Source organism: Erithacus rubecula (genome assembly GCF_903797595.1).
Source record: "Erithacus rubecula genome assembly, chromosome: 3".
In the NCBI taxonomy this organism is placed as follows: Eukaryota; Metazoa; Chordata; class Aves; order Passeriformes; family Muscicapidae; genus Erithacus; species Erithacus rubecula.
Genome location: NC_136689.1, coordinates 103,853,554 through 103,876,112, shown reverse-complemented (window position 1 = coordinate 103,876,112; position 22,559 = coordinate 103,853,554).

The following is a 22,559-nucleotide window of genomic DNA, read 5'->3' as shown; positions in this document are numbered from 1 at the left end:
ACTGAATAAACAATGCTTTTTCCTCCCCTTCCCCCAAGTGTGACTGTTTCATCAGAACTCCCCTGGCTGTGAATGAAACATGGGTGAAACAATAAACCCTCTGTTTTCCACAGCTGTATTTGCACCAGTAAGACTCTTTTGTATCATTCTGATGCTGAAAGATCTCACCCTTCTCCCTATTCTCCTTGTGGGGATGCAAACGATCCCAGAGAAAAGCCCAGCTTGTTCAGCTACAGTGAGACTTACTTCATTAGCCCTTTAATTGATGAGGAGAAAGTCACTGGACTATGTGCCACAGCTGCCATCCTGCAGTGTTGCTGAGCCCAGCTTCCAAAAGAGGTAGCTAAGTCTGGAAACACTATGTGATGTTACTCTGAGCACTCAAAAGGGAACTTGTCACTGCTGAGAAAAAGTCCCTTGCAGCCTCATTAACTGCAACCAATGCAGTGGAAACTCCTGTGCATGCCTCTCTTCAAAAGACATTGATCAACACATAAAAAAAATATCTCTGAGTTTATTTTTTCTCTCCCTCCCTCTTTCTGTCCTTTTCAAGTTCATGGATCTCAGACTTGCTAAGGATGAAGGATCCACTCAGAATGAAGATACTATAAAAGACGAGAGCTGAAGATCAACTCTGCAGCTTTTATAAGAGATTTTAATACAATCAGATAAAAAATAAATGCCAAAACCATCTTCCATAATTTTTTGTTTACCTACCTGAAGCAGGCTCTTACCAAACTCTCTTTTGCATAATTTCCCAAAATATGACAAAACCAGGACTCATGTCTGAGAGGAATGGCCAGAAGGGAATGGAAAAGTTACTGCAAAGCTGTCCCCAGCAGGCCTCTACTCAGATGAAAAGTGTTGTGCCTTCAATTTTTAAGTCCTACTATGAAATACCCATGCACTCTGCCAACTTCCAAGTCTCCAGCTCATTCTCCTTGAAGAGCCATGGGGCTGAGCCAGCCCTGTTGGGCTGTGAGCTGCACAGGGGTTTAACACCTACGTTAGTGCTCTCCATCTGTCACTATGTGTAATTGTACTTCTCTACCGCTGCTTGCAGAGTGGGGGACAACCATGCAGAGCTGCAGCTCTCTTCTAATTAAAGTACTTGGATTTAATCAAGGTTATGGCAGCTTGAGGATGACAGGCTGCCCACAGAACAGACAGCATCCTGAACCATCTTAACTAACTGAGTGCATAGAAAAAGAGGAGAGAAAGGAAGCAGTGCTTTTGTTCCTTCTGCTTTGCGCTTCTGCATTCCAGCTGCCCGGGCTGAAGGCCAGCACTTGCTTTTGCAGGCAGCCAGAGCTGCAGGCTCTGTGTGTGCTTTCTTCAGTATCAGAGCTGTGGAGCTCTGCTGATGCACAGATCAAACTGGATGACATAATGGGGAGGGCATCCCTTGGATCACCCCTCCATCTGACCCTGCCACTGGGCGATGCTCAAAGGCAGAAGTGGGGAGAGACTGGAGGAGGAAGATGCGAGCCAGAAGTCCTGCAACCCTGTGGCTGCCCAAGTGCTGTGTGCCAAGCCCTCTAATGCCACTAGTGCCAGATTTTCACCATCTGTAAATCTTGTTTGCCATTGTCTAGCTAATTTTCAAGTGACACTTGAAGTTTTCATACTAGGTCATGGATTCTACAAACAGCTGTGCCTGTCAAAGACAATCATTCCTAATTGGGGGTTACCATGCCCCTATCATAAAGCGTTGTCACCTCAGCTCTGCCAAGAAAGGGGCACACAAGCCCTTCCCTATCTACTTCAAGCCAGACAGTTAGAAAAATTGCCTTCCTCATCTGTGCAACTTCACCCAGCTGCTCTGCTCAGGAACTCTCACTGAATCATGTCATGGCAGGAACAATAACATCCAGCAGCTAGGACAGGAACACCTTCATCCAGGGCTGTTGAGTGCAGGAAGAACACACACCTAGAGCTTCACTCTGCAGCACCAGCAGCAGGTACCAGATGTTCTTGCACATGCATTCTGTCCAATCTGTGGACATCTCAGAAACTCTGTAGTCGGAGATGTCTAGATTTGGCATTCACTTCTGTTGGTTTTACTTTTATGGCTCTGGAAAAGGGATGCCTAGCCATTAATGCAGACAGTCTTAAAAGCCATGCAACCATTTGCTCTCATAGTCAGAATGTTTTGGATTCAGATTTTGTCATTTTTACCAGCTAAGACTCATCACCTGAATAACAGTCATCAATGGTCCAGACACGGTTCCCTGCTGGAAGTCACTTGCCTGAAAGTCATGTTTGTGTTACTGCAGCATCATGCCTGAGCTTGCAGTATGGCACATCAGGTACCAGAGTTCTCTGTCAATGCTGAACCAATTTCTTAACATGGACTTATGGACTGCTTCAAAGTTCACATCTTAGAGGCACAAAAATTACCTAGAATTTCTTTTGGCAGGGTCATGCCTTTTGCTATTGGCTAACTTTTGAGTGTCTGGTCACTACAGAAGATTCTGCCAAAAGACACTACCCAATGCTTGACAAAAGATGGATCATCACATAACAGAGACCAAAACACAGATGCAATACAACATGAAACTGTGGGAAAATGTGTGTATCTTCAGTTTTCTCTGTTTCAGGGGCTGAGGTATTTAATCTCTTTTAAGACACAATTAATATATGTTTAGGGTTCACTGCCTAGAATCCTGTTCCAAGTAGGACATGGGACTCCTTTTCTAATAGTTGTCAGAAAAGGAGCTGGTCCTTTCAACAGATGGAACTGGCCCTGTATGAAGGACTCAGCAGGAGGAGAGGGAAAATTCAAAAACCCTTATTCTTTGGGCTCCCTCCAGCTGGAAATGAGAGAGAAGGCTGAATTCCCTTGGACAGAGGAGAGCAGAGAACTAGAAATTTCATGGCACATGTCTCATGGCACTATCACTTGGTCTCATCAGTCCTGGGCAGGACAGGGTTTAGGTTTGTGTGCCAGCTGAAGCAAAAACCTGCTTTAGGTCTGGCTGTGTATAATTCCACAGCATTGAAACCATCAGAATACTCCCTGGAAAATTAAAGCTTCCTGAATGATCCTTGCAAAATTGTAAACTAAATTTTTTTTCTTTCTTTTTTTATTTCAATGTGAAAGTCCAAGTTATTTGTGCCTTTCCTCACTTATCCAGAGCTTGCTAGGACACCAAGCCCAAGGCACTTAAAGCACTGCTGCAAAGTATTGTTCCTCATTAAATTCTGTCCTTCCACACCCTCATCCCCTTGCCTCACAGTATTAGATGACACTGCTACCTTGCAGCAGAAAGCCATCAGCTCCCAGAAGTGATGATAGCCTATTTCAGGACTGCAGCACTGCTGTGAACAAGGTGCTCATGATACATTATCCCTCCAAGGCTGAAAGTATCACCTCTGCAGTGCTCCTAAACTCTGAGCTAGGTGAGGTTAACACCACAGCCCAGGTTTCTCCTGTGATACAACATTATGCTCCTAACCAAAAAATCAAGACTGTTTATACACACAGGACACTGAAGCTTAATATCTTTTGCACTGTCCTGTGCCTGATTTATATACCCAGTGTGGGCCAGAAGAGCTTATTGCCCAGAAGACATTCCAATAATTTTACATATATGGTAAAATTGGTTTAATTAGCAACAGCTAGTGGAAGCCCCACTATGATATATTGACTTTAGTAAACTAACAGCTATGTGACTAAAAAGTATCATATAAACCAGCAAAGGATACTTCCTCAGACATGAGATTTATTTCCTTGACAATATAGTTTTATACTACAGTGTGATAATATTGCAGATTACTATAATGTAGTCTATACTGTAGTAGAGTTTTGTACTGCTATGTATTTCTAGCAGTTGTTCTGGTAAAATCTGGTGTAAACTTTAAATAGTTTAATGTATTTGTAATGTCAAAGCAAATACTGTATAAAAAACCCCAGACATGTTTGCCAAAATGGAGCTCTGCTACTGGAGTTTCCAACAGAGCTAGATTACACAATAAAGGGATTCCTGTCACCTGGGCAATAAAGGACAGATTTATTTTAAAGCAGGTTTTTCTGCTGTGTTACATTAATGACCTGTACCATACCTCATGCCATTCAGATGTTTAAATAAAGGGGTAAGTAGGTACTTCTCTGGCAGCAACCACTTCTCCATGAACCTGTGTTTATAAACTTGTAGGCACCTGAAATATGATTTTTCTAAAGCTTCACTTGAACTCAAAATTCCCACACACTCAGCCAAGATGAATCTTCCTCCAAGCAGAATACACTTGCTAGTCCTATCATAGAGCAACACTGCACAAAACTGCTGGGAACAAACTGAAGAGTGTTTTATCCTATTGCAACTGCCTGAGGTCAATGGAGAAGGTATTAGTTTTATTTTTAGCTTCCTTTTGCAGCCTGATTGCATTTTCCATAAGATAATCCAGTAGAGGTTCTCCTCTCTGTTGCTTTGGGTTTCTTTTTAATCATCAAGTTTGCCACATTACTAATTAACAAGCTCTTAATAAATTGCTGATTGTTTCATATGAATCAGAAGAAGAAAACACTGGCATCCCATGACTAAATTTTTTCATTGTTTTGTTAATAGAAACTCCAGGACATTTGCCACTGAAGCATTCCAGCACCTCTCAAAAAATTAAGGATTTGGCCTTGTAGCTGCAATGGGAAAGTGTAAGAGTGATGTCACAAGAGGCTGACAAGTAGGAAGCAGAGCAAAGATCAATTTAAAAACTTGTTTTCAGTCCTAAAAGAAATGGGTAACACCAATGTCCAGGCAGAGTAGGCTGTTTATCAGTTTGGCCTATCTGCCAACCATTTTAAAAATTATAGAAACGTTTTAAAAGAAATGCTCTTTTTTGTTTTCGTATTTGTCCTTTTTTTCTCTTTAACAGCAGTGAGTTGTTTGCTTTGCATTACCAACTGTCAAAGCACAGTGCAAGTTACAAGGAGAAAACTCCCAGAAAATTCTGTACCTCTTTGTAAAAATATTTCAGCCATGCATTCATTTACTTGTCTTTTCAATATATAAAATACACTTAGTCTTGGTCTTAAAATGGTAGGCTGGTCTCTATTAATTTCCTCTCAGATAGAACTTTGTGGCTGGGAACTTCTAATTCCTCTCTTCAGCCACTTTTCTGCTGTTACAATAAATCTTTTGATCAGAAGCTAGAATACTGGAGCTGGATGAGAGTGTATGCAAATTCAGTCAAAGCCTTTGCCCAGTTGATTCAATCTTCCCTTTAATCCCCATGATGATCTGCAGTAATGGATAAAAATTATGAGCCAGGGAAAGAAGGGAAAAAAACAAACCAACCCTCAGGAAGCAATTTTGATTGCTGTGAGGAAGCACTGGAGGCTCTTAGCCCCAGGGAACTCTCCCCAGTTCACTGGAGGCTTTCAGATACCATGGTGATGAGGGACTTTATGAATAACTAGGTAGATAAATGGTAAGTGCTTTTGATCTCTGCTAGCCTGCATTTCATTCTGTCAGCTGGAGAAGAGGCTATTCAAATCTGTCGGCTGTAGGAGGTCAGCCAGGAGAGAGAAAATGTCTTCATTACAGCCTTCTGTTCAGCCAGGCCTCCCAGCTGACCTCAGTGCCCAGGCTTGTCAGTCAGATGAGGCAAATTTTCCAACTAGGGAAGACGTCGCTGCGCCAGATTTTCATCCCTGGTGTAAGAGCTCGGAGGCAGCAGCATAAGGCCAAGGAAGAGCTAGCTTGCATTTTGACATCTCCCCCAAAACTGCTGTGGAATTCATGGGAACCTTTCCCTGGTGGGGTGCTTGTGGGGTAGCTGAACTCAGTTTTCCTCAGCACTTTTTCAGTGTCACTGGGGGAGGAGGATCTGAAGGCAGGCACAAACAGAACCACCATAGAAAACAGAATGCCTAAATATTAATTACATTTTCTGCCTTGAATCTTCTCATTCAATGAGTCTCCCCTCACAAGTCTGATATAAATTTCAGGCAAAGGAGCTGGGCTTCTCTTTAGCTTCCATTCCAGGCTGAAAGTGAATTTCTCATGCTTAAAGATCCCACTGATTTTTGTGGCAATACCCAGGAAGGAAGCCAGGACAGGTTATAATGATGCAGAGCCCTGTCTAATGGAGAAGGAAGATCTCAGCTTTTCAGGACGGAGAAGGAGGTCACATTTTTGCAAAAGGATGCATAAAAATTGAAATAGGAATTCCAATCCCATTATTTGGTAATGGGATTTGTAAACCTCATGTTCACAGGCTGAGATAAACAATATATGCTTCCCGAATCCCTCTTGGAAGAAGAACTCCTTGCAGCATAGCTAAATTACACAGTAAGTTATCATTTACAAAGAACAAAAATAGGAAAAGGAGCCAGTGAAATTAATTTATGTCTAAAGGATTTCTCACTTTTTGGATTGAAGCACAGGGAAACAGGGTCTCCTCTAAAGCCACACTTGTAATGGAGATGATTTTACTGTGTTAGATCATTTCCAGAAAACATTATAGAAATGTTCCTTTTACTCAAGCCAGCCAGGTTTTAATAGTAACAAAGCAAAATATAGTCTGCTATTAGCATGAAATAACATTAGCATAAATAGAAAAGAGTAAGGACACTTGAAAAAAAATCCACATAAATGGCCTGCTCATTTCACTAGACATCACTATAGCTGAGAAACTGTGAAATTTCCATAATAATCGAGTGCAGAGAAAAACAAACAACTTTATTGATAGGGAAATTACATCCTGTTGCTGAATATAAAACTACAGCTCTGTTCAATGGCCCTTTAACAGCACTGAAAGTACATATTAATTTGTAAGTGTAAATCAAATGTAAACAAAATATTCAGTTCAGTTGGCCACAGAAACCTCCTGATAGTATTTCAGGAACTCAGGAGGCATATATTTGGATTCCATATCCTAGACCCCGAGCTAGTGGCATCTGATACCTTTGTGGAAAAGATTTACACAGCTGCTGTGTGGTGATACACTTGTGACAAAAAAGCACCATACCAACTGGCCTGTGAGACATTACTGGCTTTGGGGGACAAGGGCTCCTCTGGGTTTTCTGCTTGCTTTGTTTAAAAATGAGGGTCCTTCAGTAGTTTGCAGCAATAATCCCAGACACTGCAGTTAGAAGTTACACTGCTGCAGTGCTCAGGATTGTTGCAGCAGAGCCTTCCTGTGAAACAGGACTGTATTCCCAAGGGAAGAGGAGTGCTTCTAGTATGTGAAGAGCAGTAAGGAAAGCAGCTATGGAAAGGGAGTCCAGCTGGGAGGGGCCACAGCAGTTGTCACTACAGAGACACAGATCTGGCAGCCTGGGGATGGGTGACATGAGTCCTTCAGGGCTGGGACAAGCAGGGTGAAGGCAGCAGAGCTGCTCAGTTTTCTTAATGAGCATCTTCCCAGCTGAACTTCAGCAGCTTGAAGCTTGGAATACCCACAGGGAGTCTGGGGATTGTGGCACACAAACTTGCTGGAGCCCCCAGAGCTGCTGTGGTCCCAGACCCTAGGCTGCTGTGGTTCCAGCCAGGAACCTGCCATGGAGCCAGGCAATTGGGATCCCACCACCCATCACAGCAGTGCTGGTGGCAGCAGATTCCTTCCTCTGCCAGCAAATGTGCCTAGGCTTGAACACCTCTCCCCATCCCTCCTGCACCCACAAGCAGTGCTGCAAAGCAGGGCTGAAGAGCTCAGCCAGCACAAGGGTGCCTTTCATCCTCTGCATGCTCTGCATGGCAGTGAGTGATTTCCCCCGGGGCAGCACAGTGAAAGGAAAGGCCTTAAAATGATGCCTCCAGCTGCACTCCTGCCAGGCAGCCCCCACCCAGCCCACCCTGGATGCCTCAAAATAGTGTTGGGGGAAAAAGGTTTGGGGGGGATGGGAGAGATTGTGTGGCTGCACAGAGCCCGTTGAACAGTTAATGCTTTAACCTTGCGTATAATTTATACAATAAACAAAGTCACATGTTTCTCTAATAATTTAGATGTAAGCAAATGTTGATTTATTCAGGAAGGCTACTGCCAGCAGCAAAGCCTGCAGCACTGAAATTTGAATTAAACTAGGACAGAAGCAGGCTAGTCTATAATAACATTTGTATAATTTTATTTTTGCCCTTGGCTCAGTTCATTTCCTTCTACAGTAGATGCATGAAATTGGTTCTTCAGCCACCTTTAGCTGATGTTCATTGATATCAGGGGTAGGCAGAGAAGCAAGAGAATGTAACCTTTTTAGACTTTGTGTTTGCAATCATAAGGCCATGAATTCTTAGGCCATTTATGACAATAATTTTCTTCTGTGCCTTTCCTTCCCACAGTACTCTCTGAACAGCTCCATGTCACCTGCAATGATGGGGCTTTTCTCCCCACTTTTTTTTCCTGCATGGAGAATTCTAGAATAGAACTTGCTAAACAGATGCAAATGTTGTGTTGTTTTTATTCTTTTATTCAGGCCTGAGGGCATGAAATTGGAGTTTTCTTACTCTGCTTTCAACATGAAGGAAGGGGACTGTATGAAACTTCAAAAATGATGGTGGAAAAAATACACATTAGTACATATATTTACAATGCATCCCTTGGCCAACTTTGTGTTTGAGGAGGAGAAAATAAGCTGGATAAGAGGGAAGATGCAGACAGCACAGGGCAGTGGTTCTGTTAGGGGTTCCTGGTAGCTGTGAAAGTCCTTCTCCTAAGCCTCAGAGAACACAAAAATAAAGTATTTCACTTTTGTCCAGAGAACCCACAATAGGTTTCCAAGTGAAGTAAGAGGATCCCTCTCTGCAAGTGGACTCTTGTGTTCCCTCTCTGGCCATCACTGGGCACTAAGTGTTCCCCTGCAAAGGGAAGCCCAGTGTTATCTGCCTGTAAACCCACAAGTCCTCTGCACTGCTGGGCTGATATGCCTTGGAGACACTGCCTGAAATGCTCCTAAAGTCACAGTTCCCAGCTGTGCTGAGCCAGGAGGGACACTCTTAGGCTAAAAGGACTTTATGGGTGAAGGAGTGAAAGCAGAGGGGAGAAAGGGGAGGTAAGGGAAGGGGACAGGAGCTAAGAACAGCACTGGCAGGAGAGTGATAACTTCTCTGGCAATGCCACAAAGTCATCTTTTAACTGAGTCAGGATGAGCAAGAATGTTGCCCAAGACTGACCTTTTTTTTTTTTGTCCAGATATACACCTGGCCAGATGCAAAAGCTCCTGTGCCCATCACAAACTGAGGCAGTAGTGCTACTATGCATAACACCCATGTCTATGGTGATCTCACAGCTGTGGTTTTTGATAAGGAGTAGTGATTTTTGCAGTTGTCTTAGCTGCAAACAAAAGCTTCTTAACAGGAGTCAAAATTAAACCAAGTCTTGTGAGTCCAGGGCACTTACTGGGACTCATGACCTGTCCATGATCCCAGCACACACAAACCCTGAAACCTGTCAGTGACACTTTCAGGACTAGCCAATGAATGTTTGAGTAGACACAGCCACCTGCTCTGCTTTAGTAGGGGGCTGTGGCTGACTGCTGGAATGGGAAGTTCCAGCCTCAAGCTCCTCCATCGTAAAAGTAATAAACTCCCTCTCCTCACCACAGAGTGACCACAAAAATGGTACCAGTCCACACCCCTCTGAACAACCTGCTGCCTCAGGAGTGCAAACACTGAAACAGGACAGTTTTCCAATCCTAAATCCCAAAGTATGTGACCTAAGGATGTCTTGAGTCTTATGGCCCCACATGACCCATCTTGCACTGTCTCACCTAAAAAGTAAGGGCTATGCCACATTTCCCTGCAAGCAATTTTCCCTGGCTGTGGGCCACAGTGAAGAGAGGAGAACCACCAATGTGATTGCTGTGTCCATTCAGTTCTCTCCATGGCAATACCAGCAGACCTCTGTTCCAGCTCCCACTCCTCTTCCTCTCCCCACCTGCTGGTTACTGTGAGCAAGGGAAGGGCAAGCTGGGGGTATTTCCTTTGCCCAAGCATGTGGGAAGCAGCAGCAGACTGCAACACCACCAGCCACAGGCTCCTAGGCTGCTCTTTGGATACCACAGCCGTGTGCCCCTGACCTGGGGCAAAGTCATGATTGAGCCCTTATTTCCCTTATTATTAATTAAAACGTTGGAGGAGATCCTCAGCTGCAGTAAATATTCATTGCTCCTGGCTCTTGCCCACTGGTTTCTGAAAGCACACAGAAGTAGTCACATTTATGCTGTTAACACTGATCTTGGCTCACACTTCTGTGGTCAAATAAATAAATATCACTGCATCCCATTTAGCTCTGTTAACGCCACATTAAGAATGGCATGTGTTTTGACATAACCACCCCTTCCCACATTTTTTTTAAACACCATAAATGAAGCATTAAAACTCCCAATCCATCACTGTGACATCAGACCAGTGGATTGTGACTTTTATGACATCAGAACAATTGATTATATGACTCTTTTATGTGTAGCTTGCTATGTGATGATTGCTCTTCTCTCCATATATTACATCCTAACATCTTGGGAAAATCTCAAGAGATAAAAAGGAATCACTATGAAGCAGTCATGTACAGTAGTTACAGAATTGCCATAAAACTGTCATAAAAATTGTAGAAACAAAAATGCCTTTAAATATGGCACTTTTCCATTATGGGTCCCTAGCTAATGGTCTGGAGTTGCCCTATGCATACCTTACCATATTTACTCCTGCTGGATATTTCTCTACCTTTCTCCCAGAAGCTTATGTAGTTATCAATACATGCTGGTTTCCCTGCATACTTTAAGTCTCTTTACCCCATTATATCAACTCCAACAAATCAAGTGATGTTTTTACCAGGCAAAATTCAGCGTTTCTTTTCAAATAGCCTAAAAAATGAATGAGAAATAAGAAAAAAAAATGAAAATGAAAGGGAGGTATAACCTGCTTGATGTTACAAGATTGCTGAAAGAAAAAAGATATTCTGTAGTGCTTATAAAGAAAGGTATTGCTAAAATTAGAATCAAGGTAAAGAATAAGCAGCTCTCTCCTGCTGAGAGGTGACACGGAAAGCTCTGCCCAGAAGAAAGACATCCAACTGGATTTTTGATTTTTTACTGTAAACCCACATGTGCTTGGGCCCAGTTAAAATGCAGGGTGCTGTGCCACGTAGCTGTAGGTTTTCTTGTGCTCTCCAGATTGTCCACACAATGCTGCTACCAGGATGAGCCAGCCAGTGCTTCTCTTTTTCAGATACAGATGTGACTTCTGTTGCACTGTGGGATGATAAGGCCCAATAGGCAAAAGCAAAATGTTTGGGATTTTTTAGTTTATCTTTTGTTTTAAATTCAAGGCAATTCAATGTAAACAGAAAGGTGACACAGTCATAAGGACAGTGTAAGTCATAGCAGAAGTTAATGCCTTGAGCCCTGAATGTTGAGCTCCAGCAAACCCCATCCCTGCTGCTGCAGATTTGCATGTTCCTGTCCCTGCTCTGTGTGGGGTCACAGAAAGCATCATGTGTCAACATCTTCTAGTCACCCTCAGAAATGATGTAGTGCAGCTCTCCAGCTGGATTTCTCTTCCAGACCCTCCAGCACACATACACACAGAGACATACACACACCTGGGAGCTCCAAACCACAACTGGACAGGACGTTTGCTGTGGGGACTAAAAACAGACTGTTGGCCCTCAAAATTGCCAAGCAAGGAAAGCTGCAGAGTTCAGCAGTCTAAAAACCAACCTCCAGGTATGGTGGCACCTCTGGGAAAACCCTGGTACTGTAGTGGGAGGGGAGCTTCACCAGATTTTCCCAGCCTGGCTTGGTACTCACATGAAGCAGGGACCTGGATAAATCTAACCCTGGATAAATTATGCCTTTTTTCTTCTTCTTCCTCTGTCCCTCCCAAACCAGCATATTCTGGGAGGCTGAGAGAAACTCTAAGCTATCTAAGATGATGAATGATTACTACTTATCCCTCTTTCAAGGATCGGCACTCTCTTTTATGGGGGTGAGAAGGGAAAAGATGTGTGCCTGGGACCTTTACAAGCACTCTTTGCAGACTCCAGGGTGATTTCAAGGGCAGCTTATGGCACAGGATATTGACAACAACAGGGCCCATCTTGAACACACACCCTTAACTCATTCTTAATTTATATGCAGACCAAGCAGCAACATTATTGTTCAGCTGGGGGCATATTTAATTGCTGAATGTTCTGCAGATGTCTTGCAGGCTGTATAGATAAAGGCATTTTAAGTTGCTGACTTATAACAGCACATCTTTCTTCTTTTAACATAAAAATTCCTACCTTCTTTGATGGATGTGGAATTTTTAAGACTGAAATCCTGTGCTAGTCCTTGAGAATATTTTAGCAAATGTTAAACTCCCTGACACTGCTAGAGACAAGCACAACCCTGATGCCTTTTCACTGGGGAAAAAATTTGCTTTGTTACTGTAAAAGCAGTGTTTTCCAATGACGTTAAATTGAGGAAGGCCCATCATTGTTTCTCAAAACCCAGCAGTGTGACCTGCCAGGCTCTAGCCAGGAGCTGGAGCAATGGCAGTTTGAGTGCAAGCAGCCTGCTCAGTGCTGAATAAGACATAAAGGAGCCCAGAGCCCTGCCCCAAGGTGGCTGAACCCAAGGGCAGCTCTGCAAAGCATTGCTGGTGCCAAGGGTCCAGCACAGCTTCCCTTCACTGCAACACTGTCAGGTGCCAAGCAATGCAGGGTCAGCCCCATGAACTTAAGGCTCTTGCCTATTGTGAGTTCCTGTCTTACACCTAAGGACTAAACTGAATATCGTGTCTGGGTTTGGGGATGTTTTTATATCTCCCCCAACCTCCAAGACTAATCAGACTTACAAATGGCTGTCCCATATAAATTTTTCAATCATACCTGCAATATCCTTTTTGGCTTGTGCTACACTAGGACACCTCTGTCCTACTGACATAGGTGTCTGACAATTTGTCAAGGAGATAGCCATAAATTAGGCAGAAAACCGGACTCCATTTAAAAAAAAAAAAAAAATAAAAGCTGGGAGGAGGCAACTTGATGTGGCATGGCTCCTGGCAATGAGGAAGCATGAGTGCATACTGAAGCTTAGAAATAGAAAGTGATGTCCTCATAAAAATATGGCTCTAGGCTGGTGTGCCACTAGAAATTCTTCTGTCAGTTTAGAATATTTAGCTCTAAGGGATCTCTACTTTCAAATGGATCTTTTGATGCAAAATAGGCTGCACAGACAGAGATAGTGTTGAAGAAGGGAGAGTTGCATTTGCTCCCAGTTATGCTTGGTAAACTGGAGATTTTTAGATAGGCTTTTAATATCAAAGTATTGAAAGGGCAGGTGGGTTACCTTACCAGTGTGTGGGGTCTCCGGGTTCTTCTGACTGAAAACTGATACTGATACCAGGGCAGCTAAATAATACTGAAAGCTTCAACACTGCTGGTTATCAGGGGAACCTCTTTAGCCTAATTTGAAAGCTCAAAGCTTCAGGCAACTGCTTTTTTTTCTCGTTACAGGCTCTTTTGTGTGATGTTCCAATGCAGTATATCCAATCAATGATGCCATATCACGCATGGTACCATCATGTGGATGTTTACTCCCCCTGTGTTTTGTATTTGACTTGTTAAACTGCAAGAAGAGTTCAGGGAACAAACTGAGGTGAAAAAAAAATAAAAAGCAAACTCCTCGGCTCCCCTACTGCAGAAATTTGAAACTAGTGAATACACAAACCTCAGTGCTCCAAGAGAAATGAAAAGAAGCGGAAAGTGAAAATATATACATATGTATACACATGAACAAAACATGAGCCACAGCCATGGCAATCTGGGCTCCAATGTGCCAGACAAAAGGGGTTATTCCTTCAAGCAATCTTTGTGTCATAAAATTTAGGACACAGCAAGGCTGGTTTATGATCACACTGTAGATTCCACTATAAAACTACACAGTTTCTGTACAGTAAATTCCACTGGATAATTAGAGCAGGCTGCTTTGGAAGATTTAATATTGCATCTTCTAAAAAAGGGATGTTAAGGATAATCTGGCTGGAGAGAAGGGGACAAGACTAATTATCAAGATACTCATTCTTCCTTTCTTCTGTACTTCTTTTCACACACACACACTTCATTATTTAGGTTCACTTGGGGAAATGACAAGAATTGTGAGGATTCTTTCCACATAGAGTCTTTTAATGTAAATAATAATGGGCCAGATCTTCAGATTAAATAAATCAGACTATTTCATTTACAGTGTGCCTGTGTAAATAATGTTAAATTGATTTTACTTATAAGGATGCCCAAAATAAAAATAAAAGCAGGCTCCATGATGAATGATTAATTTACAGAGGGTGCTGATGCCTTCTGAGGTTTTGGCCTGGAAGACCTTAAAGAAACTCCATTGTTTCATAACATTTTTGATTTAATTTCTTGTGAGCTAGCTCAATTTGGAACAAAGATCTCAGCTCAAGTAAAACCAGTGCTTATATTAACTGCATTTTTTTATTATGTTTTCAAGGCTTGTCTTTCAATCTTGTTTCTCTTTCCCCTCAGTTCTTAAGCAAGCCACAAATCTGCATTTCTGGTGCTGTAGTCCCTGGTCAGTGAGATAACTATGAGACAGCCATTTTCTCATTGTCTTTTCACACAATTACTCTCAATTAGGAACTAATATTTGTATCTTAATATCAGCAACAATGGGACAGACAGGCAATCAAAAGTGTCAGGCATCCAACAGAGATACACTAAGCTGTTTTCTTAGACCAGGAGAAGAATCCCTTCTTTTATTGGCTTGATGGTGCTCAGTGATAGAGCTGATGGTGCTGATAACCTTGTGCTGTCATTGACACGAGCCAGGCATGAGGCTGTTCCATCCTGCAGGAACATCCTGAATTTGCCTTTACCCTGAAGCACTTACCAGGTAGCTGGATCTTGCTTTGGTTTTTTTTTTTTTTCATCCTAAAATATAAGATCATCTAACCACTATTTATACATTTCCATGAATGCAAAGTGTCTGTGGACACACATTGGTCTTGAGTTCAACCAGTGTTGCTGTCCCTTTCCTACATTTCCTCACCCCTGCCACCTGAATCTTCATGGTAAATCCAAGATGATTTTTGTTGATTCCTGGAAGATGTCATCAATGCAGTTGTGACAGTGAGGGATGAAGCAACACTTACACATTCACAGTGAATGTATTAATCTCATTTACAAGGGAGGTGTTATCCAAAATTAAAGGTATTGTCAATTTAGTAAACAAATCACTGCTGGAGTCAGATGGGTGTAATTAGACGAGAACTCTTTTCTTCCTTAAAGGCTTTGGTGTCAGAATAACAAATCAAACAGCAAATTGATCAAATTAATGAAAAAAGAGCATAATTTTCCTTCTTACACCTACCTGTCTTACTCTGTATCGACACAGTTCAGATGTGTTTGCCCACCTTTCAGATATTTTCAGTCCATATCGTTTGTAAGCAGGAGTTAAGAAGGTAAACCTAAGGAGAAGGCTATGTTTGCCACTCAAGATAAATAGTTAAATAGTGAGGATAAATAGTTAAATAGTGAGAAAACAGCACTCCAGCTAGGAAGCACAGCAGAAAAGCAAAGAAATGCATGATTAGGAAGCAAGGTAAGCCAACACCTAAGCTCTCAACCCAGTGAGGCAGAAACAATGGAAAGGCCCTCCCATGTCTGCAGGGGAACTGCAGTCCCCAGGAGTCCTGGAAATTGTGCCAGCACCTGCCAAAATGTGCCTGGGGTGGCACAACATCACCTACCTTTTGGAGTTCTCTCAAATCTGAAATGAAGCTCAGCAAGCCAAAGCTAAATACAACTGTAGGGTTTGGGCATTTACCCCATGAATGCACAGGGAATAACCTGGCATTGAGAAACTGAAAATAAAACCAAAACAAATTCCCAAGAAACCAAATCAACAACAACAAAACCCTTGAATGTGTAGGGACTGTGTTTATTTAAACATCATGGGTAAGAGATGTATGAACCCAGGTGTGTTACAAACATTATGTTGAAATGATGTAGCAAATAATATTAGAAGAAATGCTTTCCAGACAGGCAAAGGCAACCAGCATAGAATTACCAGAAAAATTCAGAATGGCAAGGACAGCAACTATTTTACCTAATGCCAGCTTATTTTGTGCAACGGGGTGGGAACAGCTTTTTTCTGAAATATCATGACCCAGACATTCTGGAAACACCGGCATCCCCACAAGCAAGGGTTTTCCCTTTTGGTCCTGCTTATTTTCATTTTGTGCTGGAGGAACAAAACATGCATTTCTGTCAAATCATACAGTAGTAAATATGCTCAAATGAATGTCCATTCTAACAGTAATGTCAAAGACAACTCATTTTTCCAAACAGCAAATTTTAATTGTCACCTTAATCAGTATAATAATCAGTGCAATATGGAGGGCTTAGGCCCCAGTTAATCAAAGCATTTAAACATGTGCTAAGTATCATTGCACTTGTGCAAAGAGTGCAAGAGGATAAGCAGGGCTGAAGGACAAAATGCAGCTCTAAAAACCAGTGAATGAACTTCTTGCTGTTACATAATCATGGAATAAAATCATTTTGGTTGGAAAAGACCTTTGAGATCATTGAGTCCAACAAATTATCCAAGTCCACCACTAGACCCTATGTGCCACATCTACACATCTCTTAAACACCTCCATGGATGGTGACTCAACTGCTTCCCTGGACACTGTTCCAGTGTTTGGCAACCCTTTTGGTGAAGAAATTTTTCCTAGACTCCAATCTAATCCTCCCTGGTGCAACTTGAGATAAGATCTCCCTTTTTTAATCTCCTTTTCTCCAGACACCCCAGTTCCCTCAGCTACTCCTCATCAGAGTAATGCTCTAAACTCTCCACCAGCTCCATTGCCCTTCTCTGGACTCACTCCAGCACCTCAATGTCTTGTAGCGAGGGGCCCAACACTGAGCACAATATTCAAATATTGTGAGGAATCTCTCTAAGGAGGATCCAATCAGCATTTCCACAATAAAAGGAATTAGTAAAAAGCAATCAAATTTCAGTACCCTGCAGAACCCAGCAAGTCAAATTCAGAAAAGACCCTTTGAAAAGGTAAGATCATGTCCAAATAGTGATCACGAAACAGGTCCCCTGCCATGACTGGTGACCCCATTGTGTGCAGGGTAGCTGCCATCTGCAGTCACCCAGGAGCACCCAGTGGCTGAGCAGGGTAATGAGCACCTGGACCTTGAGAGAGCCTCCAGGCAGCCTGAGATCCAGCTCAGCAATTTAAGACTATGGTGTTTACTCTTCTTCCTGTTGTGGGATACTGCTGGGAATCAGGGGAAAAGCAGCCTTGAAGCCTTGGATTTCTTGGGCTGCACAAGGATAAGAAATTATAACAATGATTATACACCTGCAGGGTGTGTGAGAGCTGTGTGAGTGTCTTGTGAGATTTTGCAGAAAACATGTTTTCAAAGAGGTGTTGCCTTCTAGGATCAATGAGTCTTTTCTATTCTGTTTTGCATATATTACCCTATATATATGTGCAGTGTTTCTTTAAATAAAGCTCTCTTCTCTTTTGCTTCTCCATTGCATGAGGAACTATGTTGCATTATCCTATTCACTGCTCACCTATAACTTGAAATGCAACATCTTCCTGCAATTCACTACACAGTCTGCCCAGCAGTATTTCTGATTGTCTCATCTTTCTTTAAAAGATTCTTTACAGAATTCAGTTGGGAAAAGCCATTCTGAATAAAGTATTGAGACTATAACTCATAATTTTTAAAATTAGGAAATGGAGGGTGTTGGTGCATAGCTTTGACTCTGCTGCTCTCAGATAGATATGTGTATGTTTATACACACATACAGATATACAGATAAAGAAGAGTATTCAGTATTACAGCTCCTCTAAAGGACTTCTCATAAGCCAAGTAATTTTTAAAACCTGAAAGAAAAGGTAACACAACATATTTGTTCCCAGTGCCAAAAATAATAGGAAATTGCAGTATGTTTGTTTCCACAAGCTTACACAGTGGATCTGCGATATGATCCCCACAGTAAAATTCATTTAGAGATCAAGATAGGAATGAGAAGTACAAACCTGGAGTATTTAAATCTACAGGAACTTTTCTATTTACTTCAGTTTGACAAGGACTACAGTTGCCATTAAAATTATTTTTTATTGAGATATACAAAGTCCTGAAGAACCAAGTATCCAAAAAATCCAAAAGGGTAGTGTGTACTACACATCTATTTGTAAGTTATTCCCTGAAGTGCTGTGATAAAAGGAAGTTTGCAACATACATCTTTCACTTACTAAAGTTTTGCAACTAAGTTAGTTAAGAAGACTGAAAACACATTCATAAAAATAAATCCTGCAGCTGTATAGCCAAGACCATAGAGGGAAGTTGTTGTATTAATTCTACTTGAGAAATAAATTGTGCCTTTGTGATCTTACAACACCATTTCTCACTGAACTCTGGCAAGCACAGAAGTCTTTCAAAAACAGAAGTCATCCACACCAATATAGTAGAATTAAGATGATTTATTTGGATTTCATTCAAGCTTTTGACAAGACCCTTTCCTAAAAACATCCTGTAAGAGCTATACAGCAGAAAAGTGATGTTGTTCTCTGTTGTAAAAAGCAGACTGGGAAACAGGAACTCCTGAGTGCTCATTGTATTTCCTTTGATCTATATGCCCTGTTCATAATATGCCTGACACTTATTCCTCCTGTGGCTTTGGGCAAGTCATATAATCTCTCTGCCTCGTTTTCCTATCTCCAGGGGTCTTGCATGGATTAGTTAGTCAATGTTTGCAAAGCAGCTGAAAGAGTATTCACCGGATTCTCCCAGGGAAGCAAGTACACTTCGCTTCTTGGGAAGTCGTGACCAATAAATTCTAAGGCATGCTACAGAAACTAAAAACCAAAGAAGAAAAACAAACCCAGTTTTGACACAGGCTTCAACTAGTTTAGTTCAGCTTGTTCCTGAAAAAGGCTGTACACACCAACTCCCTTTCCCTTAAGAGATCCCAGGACTTCCTTCAGGTCCTTCAGGTTTTGGGTGTGGCTGCTGTTGAGAAAGGACAATGAAGGGTTCCCAAAGGGGACACCAAAACCTCTATCAGTGAATGTTTGCACTAGAGAGCTGACAGAGGAAAGTAAATAATGAGTGAGTGACACTTGCTGATAGTCGTTGTCCTATGCCATTGAAGAGAACTGTGAGAATACTGAGAGGAATTGAAAAGCATTGGTACATCCTGGATTTGGGGATGACTGATGATCAAATGAAATTTATCTTGGATGACTATAAGGGAATAAACACTGGCAGGGTTTTCTCATAGCTTTTTTTGGCAGGAGATCTCATAGCTTTTACTTTGATTTAAGTTTGGCTTGGATTTGCTGCACAGTCACAACCAGTAGATTTTCATGTCTATCTGCATGATAGCTTAGAGAAATAACTGAGGATCATTCCTAGGCATCAATGTGGATGGTTTAGCTGACCACTGAGTTTAAAAACAAATTGAAAAGCAAGGAGAGAAATCAAGAGAAAATATCACGGCCAAACCATTGATAAGTGGGAGCAAATAACCAGGCACTGGCAAATGAGTATTTTCTCAGCACTTGTGATCCTTCCTGATCACTTTGGGAACTGCTTTCCTCTGCTGGGTGTCATAAAAGCAAAGGTGGCTGCCACTGCACTGGCAGCATTTTCCCTCACAGAAGATAAGCTCAGAACACAGAGGGATAAGCCACCTTTGCAGTGTGGTGCATCTGCAGTAGTTGTTTTTCACTTTGGAGTAGCTGTCAGTGCACACAGGTAGTGTATTTGCAGGAAGAGAAGGCAATCAGCTGCCTTGGCACAAGCCCTGCTCCTTTCCTTGCACCAGCAACTAAGCCAACCACATCCAGCCACTGACTCTTTGCCAGCACCATTTGCTTTTATATTTGTCAGGGGACTACTGTTCCTAGCAGAGATGTCACCTTGGCAGCAATGCTTTCTGCTGATGTGTTCCTACTTTCAAGATGCCTCTTTTGTGCCACCTTCCTTGAATTGTCTCTGGATTTATATTTGGTGATCATCATGTCTTTTCTCTTCTAGAGCACCCCTTTCCTGTGTAGTCTCTATGGTTCTGCTGCTCACTGGAAGGCTGAAGACTGGAAAAAATACCACCAATAAAACCAGAGCAGGCTAGCAGGAGAGACTTCTCTCAACATCTGTCTTCTGCTGGTCTGGATGGAGAAAGGTTGCCTGAAGGTATGTATGGCAGTATTGCCTTTGCATGAGCTAGCACTGCAATTTTCATTGACTGTGGCATGAGAGGGAGAGTTTTGCCAGATGGACATTTTTCCCTGGCAGACATTTTCAGCTTCTGCCTTAGGAGATGTGACTGTGTTTATTTTCACAGGCAGTCAACTAAAATCCTCTTTAACTTCTCTTCATGTAGGTCTCTTCATGTCCCTCTAGCAGCTGTGATAGGACCAGCAGGGCATGGATTAAAATATCAATGTGCTTCTGGTAAGCCACTGGTTTTGACCAAGAAATTAACAAACATGGATTGTGATGAGGCCTCAAGGTTCATACCCCTGACTGCTATCATTATCAAAAAAACTACTGTTGTCTATCACCGCTACTATATACTTTTTTCTTATATAACAATAGGTAGTGAGACATCAATAAAACATAAAAATTACCCTTATAACTGCAGCTGGGATATATAGACTGCATATGGAACCAAGAAGGAGACACTCAGTACCTTAGCATTTAAACAATTTTCTTCCTTTGCATAATATGGCCAGAGTAGCCCAGGTCTTGAAATTCCCTGCAAAATTACAGTGATACAAAATGAGTATGTGGAAAACTGTTGCTTTTCAGGAAGTGGCTGGGAGAAAAACATTATTGATTTAAAAGTGGATTTCTCCAAGTTATTAGAAACAGAAAAGTACCACTGCTTTCCACAGATTCTTGTTTCTACAAAGAAAGAACAGGAGGTGCTAGCAACATCAGTTTTTCAAAGCTCATGTATAATTTTGAAAGCATAACATTGTTTCTGTTACACATAAATATAATACAAATAATAACATGCTTTTGCTTTGGAAAGGGATTTTTTCCAGACACTTGCTGCTTCTTTAGCAGAAGGATAGTGAGTATCTCCTTCAAATATCCTTGTGACAAGATACACTTACTCTACAATGAGTCTAGAAAATTAATCTGTTTCCAAAGTCTGAAGGTCACTCCTTACAAGCAGTAATTGTAAGTCTAAAGCCTTGCTACTTTTAAACACTTTCTGAAGGGTGGATGAAGCAACAGTCCTGTTCACATCCTGCGATCTGCCCCTTTCTTTATCCAGATCAGCTCCTTGAAAATCCCAGATCATAATACTCACTCTCAGACTTAAGGCTATTCAAAACATAGACACAAATCCAGATTTCACAGCCTGAGTTTCTCTTGCAGCTGTATTGTGTATCACTCAGAAATACTTGCTCAGTTCAGTAGAATGGTTTCTTGGGTCGAAATTCATACTTCAAATAATGATCTCAGTGTATTTCCATACTATGCTGAATCACACATTTTCTGGAGGAGAGTGTTCAGAAATATATCTCTGTTAAAAAACTGTAACATCAATGTAAATTTCCCTTCTGAAATCTCAAGGTACAGTTGAGTAACACTTCTGACAATGGTGGTTTTAATGTTAAAAATCCACGAGGGAAGGTTGTTGGTGTGTTTTATTATTTAACAACACCAAATACCTCTGCTCATTGTGTCTGTGTATATAGGTGTGCTCAGGGAATCATTTTTATAGGTAGGAATGCAGAGAGATTGTGACACCCAAAGGATGCACAAAGAGATACACTAACATAAATTCCTATGGTGCCCTGAAGGCACTTCCATTGTATTATAGGGCTTCTCATGAGCAGCTCTGGCTCAGGCAATAGGACCAAAAAGTAAAACTGAGTGTTTATGGACTAGATGAACTGAGAATGAGGCAGATTATTCTACCTGTAGAAACCATGTTTTCTGTTACAGGCTAATGAAATATGAAACAGCAAAACAATTTAATCAAATGCTTATTTTTCTCCTTACCAATTTCACTTCTCCCCCCAACATACACACACATACCCACAAAAGCACATTTTACCCACTTTTCCTCAGTGTAGTCTTTAATTAGAATGTATTGAACAGTTAAATTGGAATGATCTTAGAGCAATTTGTGCAATCTCAAGAGATACATTATCAGTTATGCCCTGAATTCTGCACGGTCTCTCTGAACGGGGGGACCAACTGAAGCTCCTTCCACATTCAACCCTGCTGGTGTTTCACATGATCCAGCCCAGAAAAACTTACAGCAACCATAAGAGTGCATTAATCCTTTTGCAAAAGGGTATTGACTAATCTGAAGAAAACCTCTGCCTTGCAGTGAGGGGTAGAGGTTTCCAATTTGCATTGGGGAAACCCAGTCAAAGGCAGCAGGAGCAGAGGTAAACTCTAACTTGCCTCTGCCCTCACAAGTTGTACAGAATGGGTCCTTTCTCACCTACTTTGCAGCAGAGATAAGTTTTCTGTATAGAAATGTCTGAAAGCAGGAAACAAAGCCAGTGTGGCACTATCCTCTTGTGCCCCCCAGAAAACCTCTACAATCACCAAGCAAGAAGAAGAGC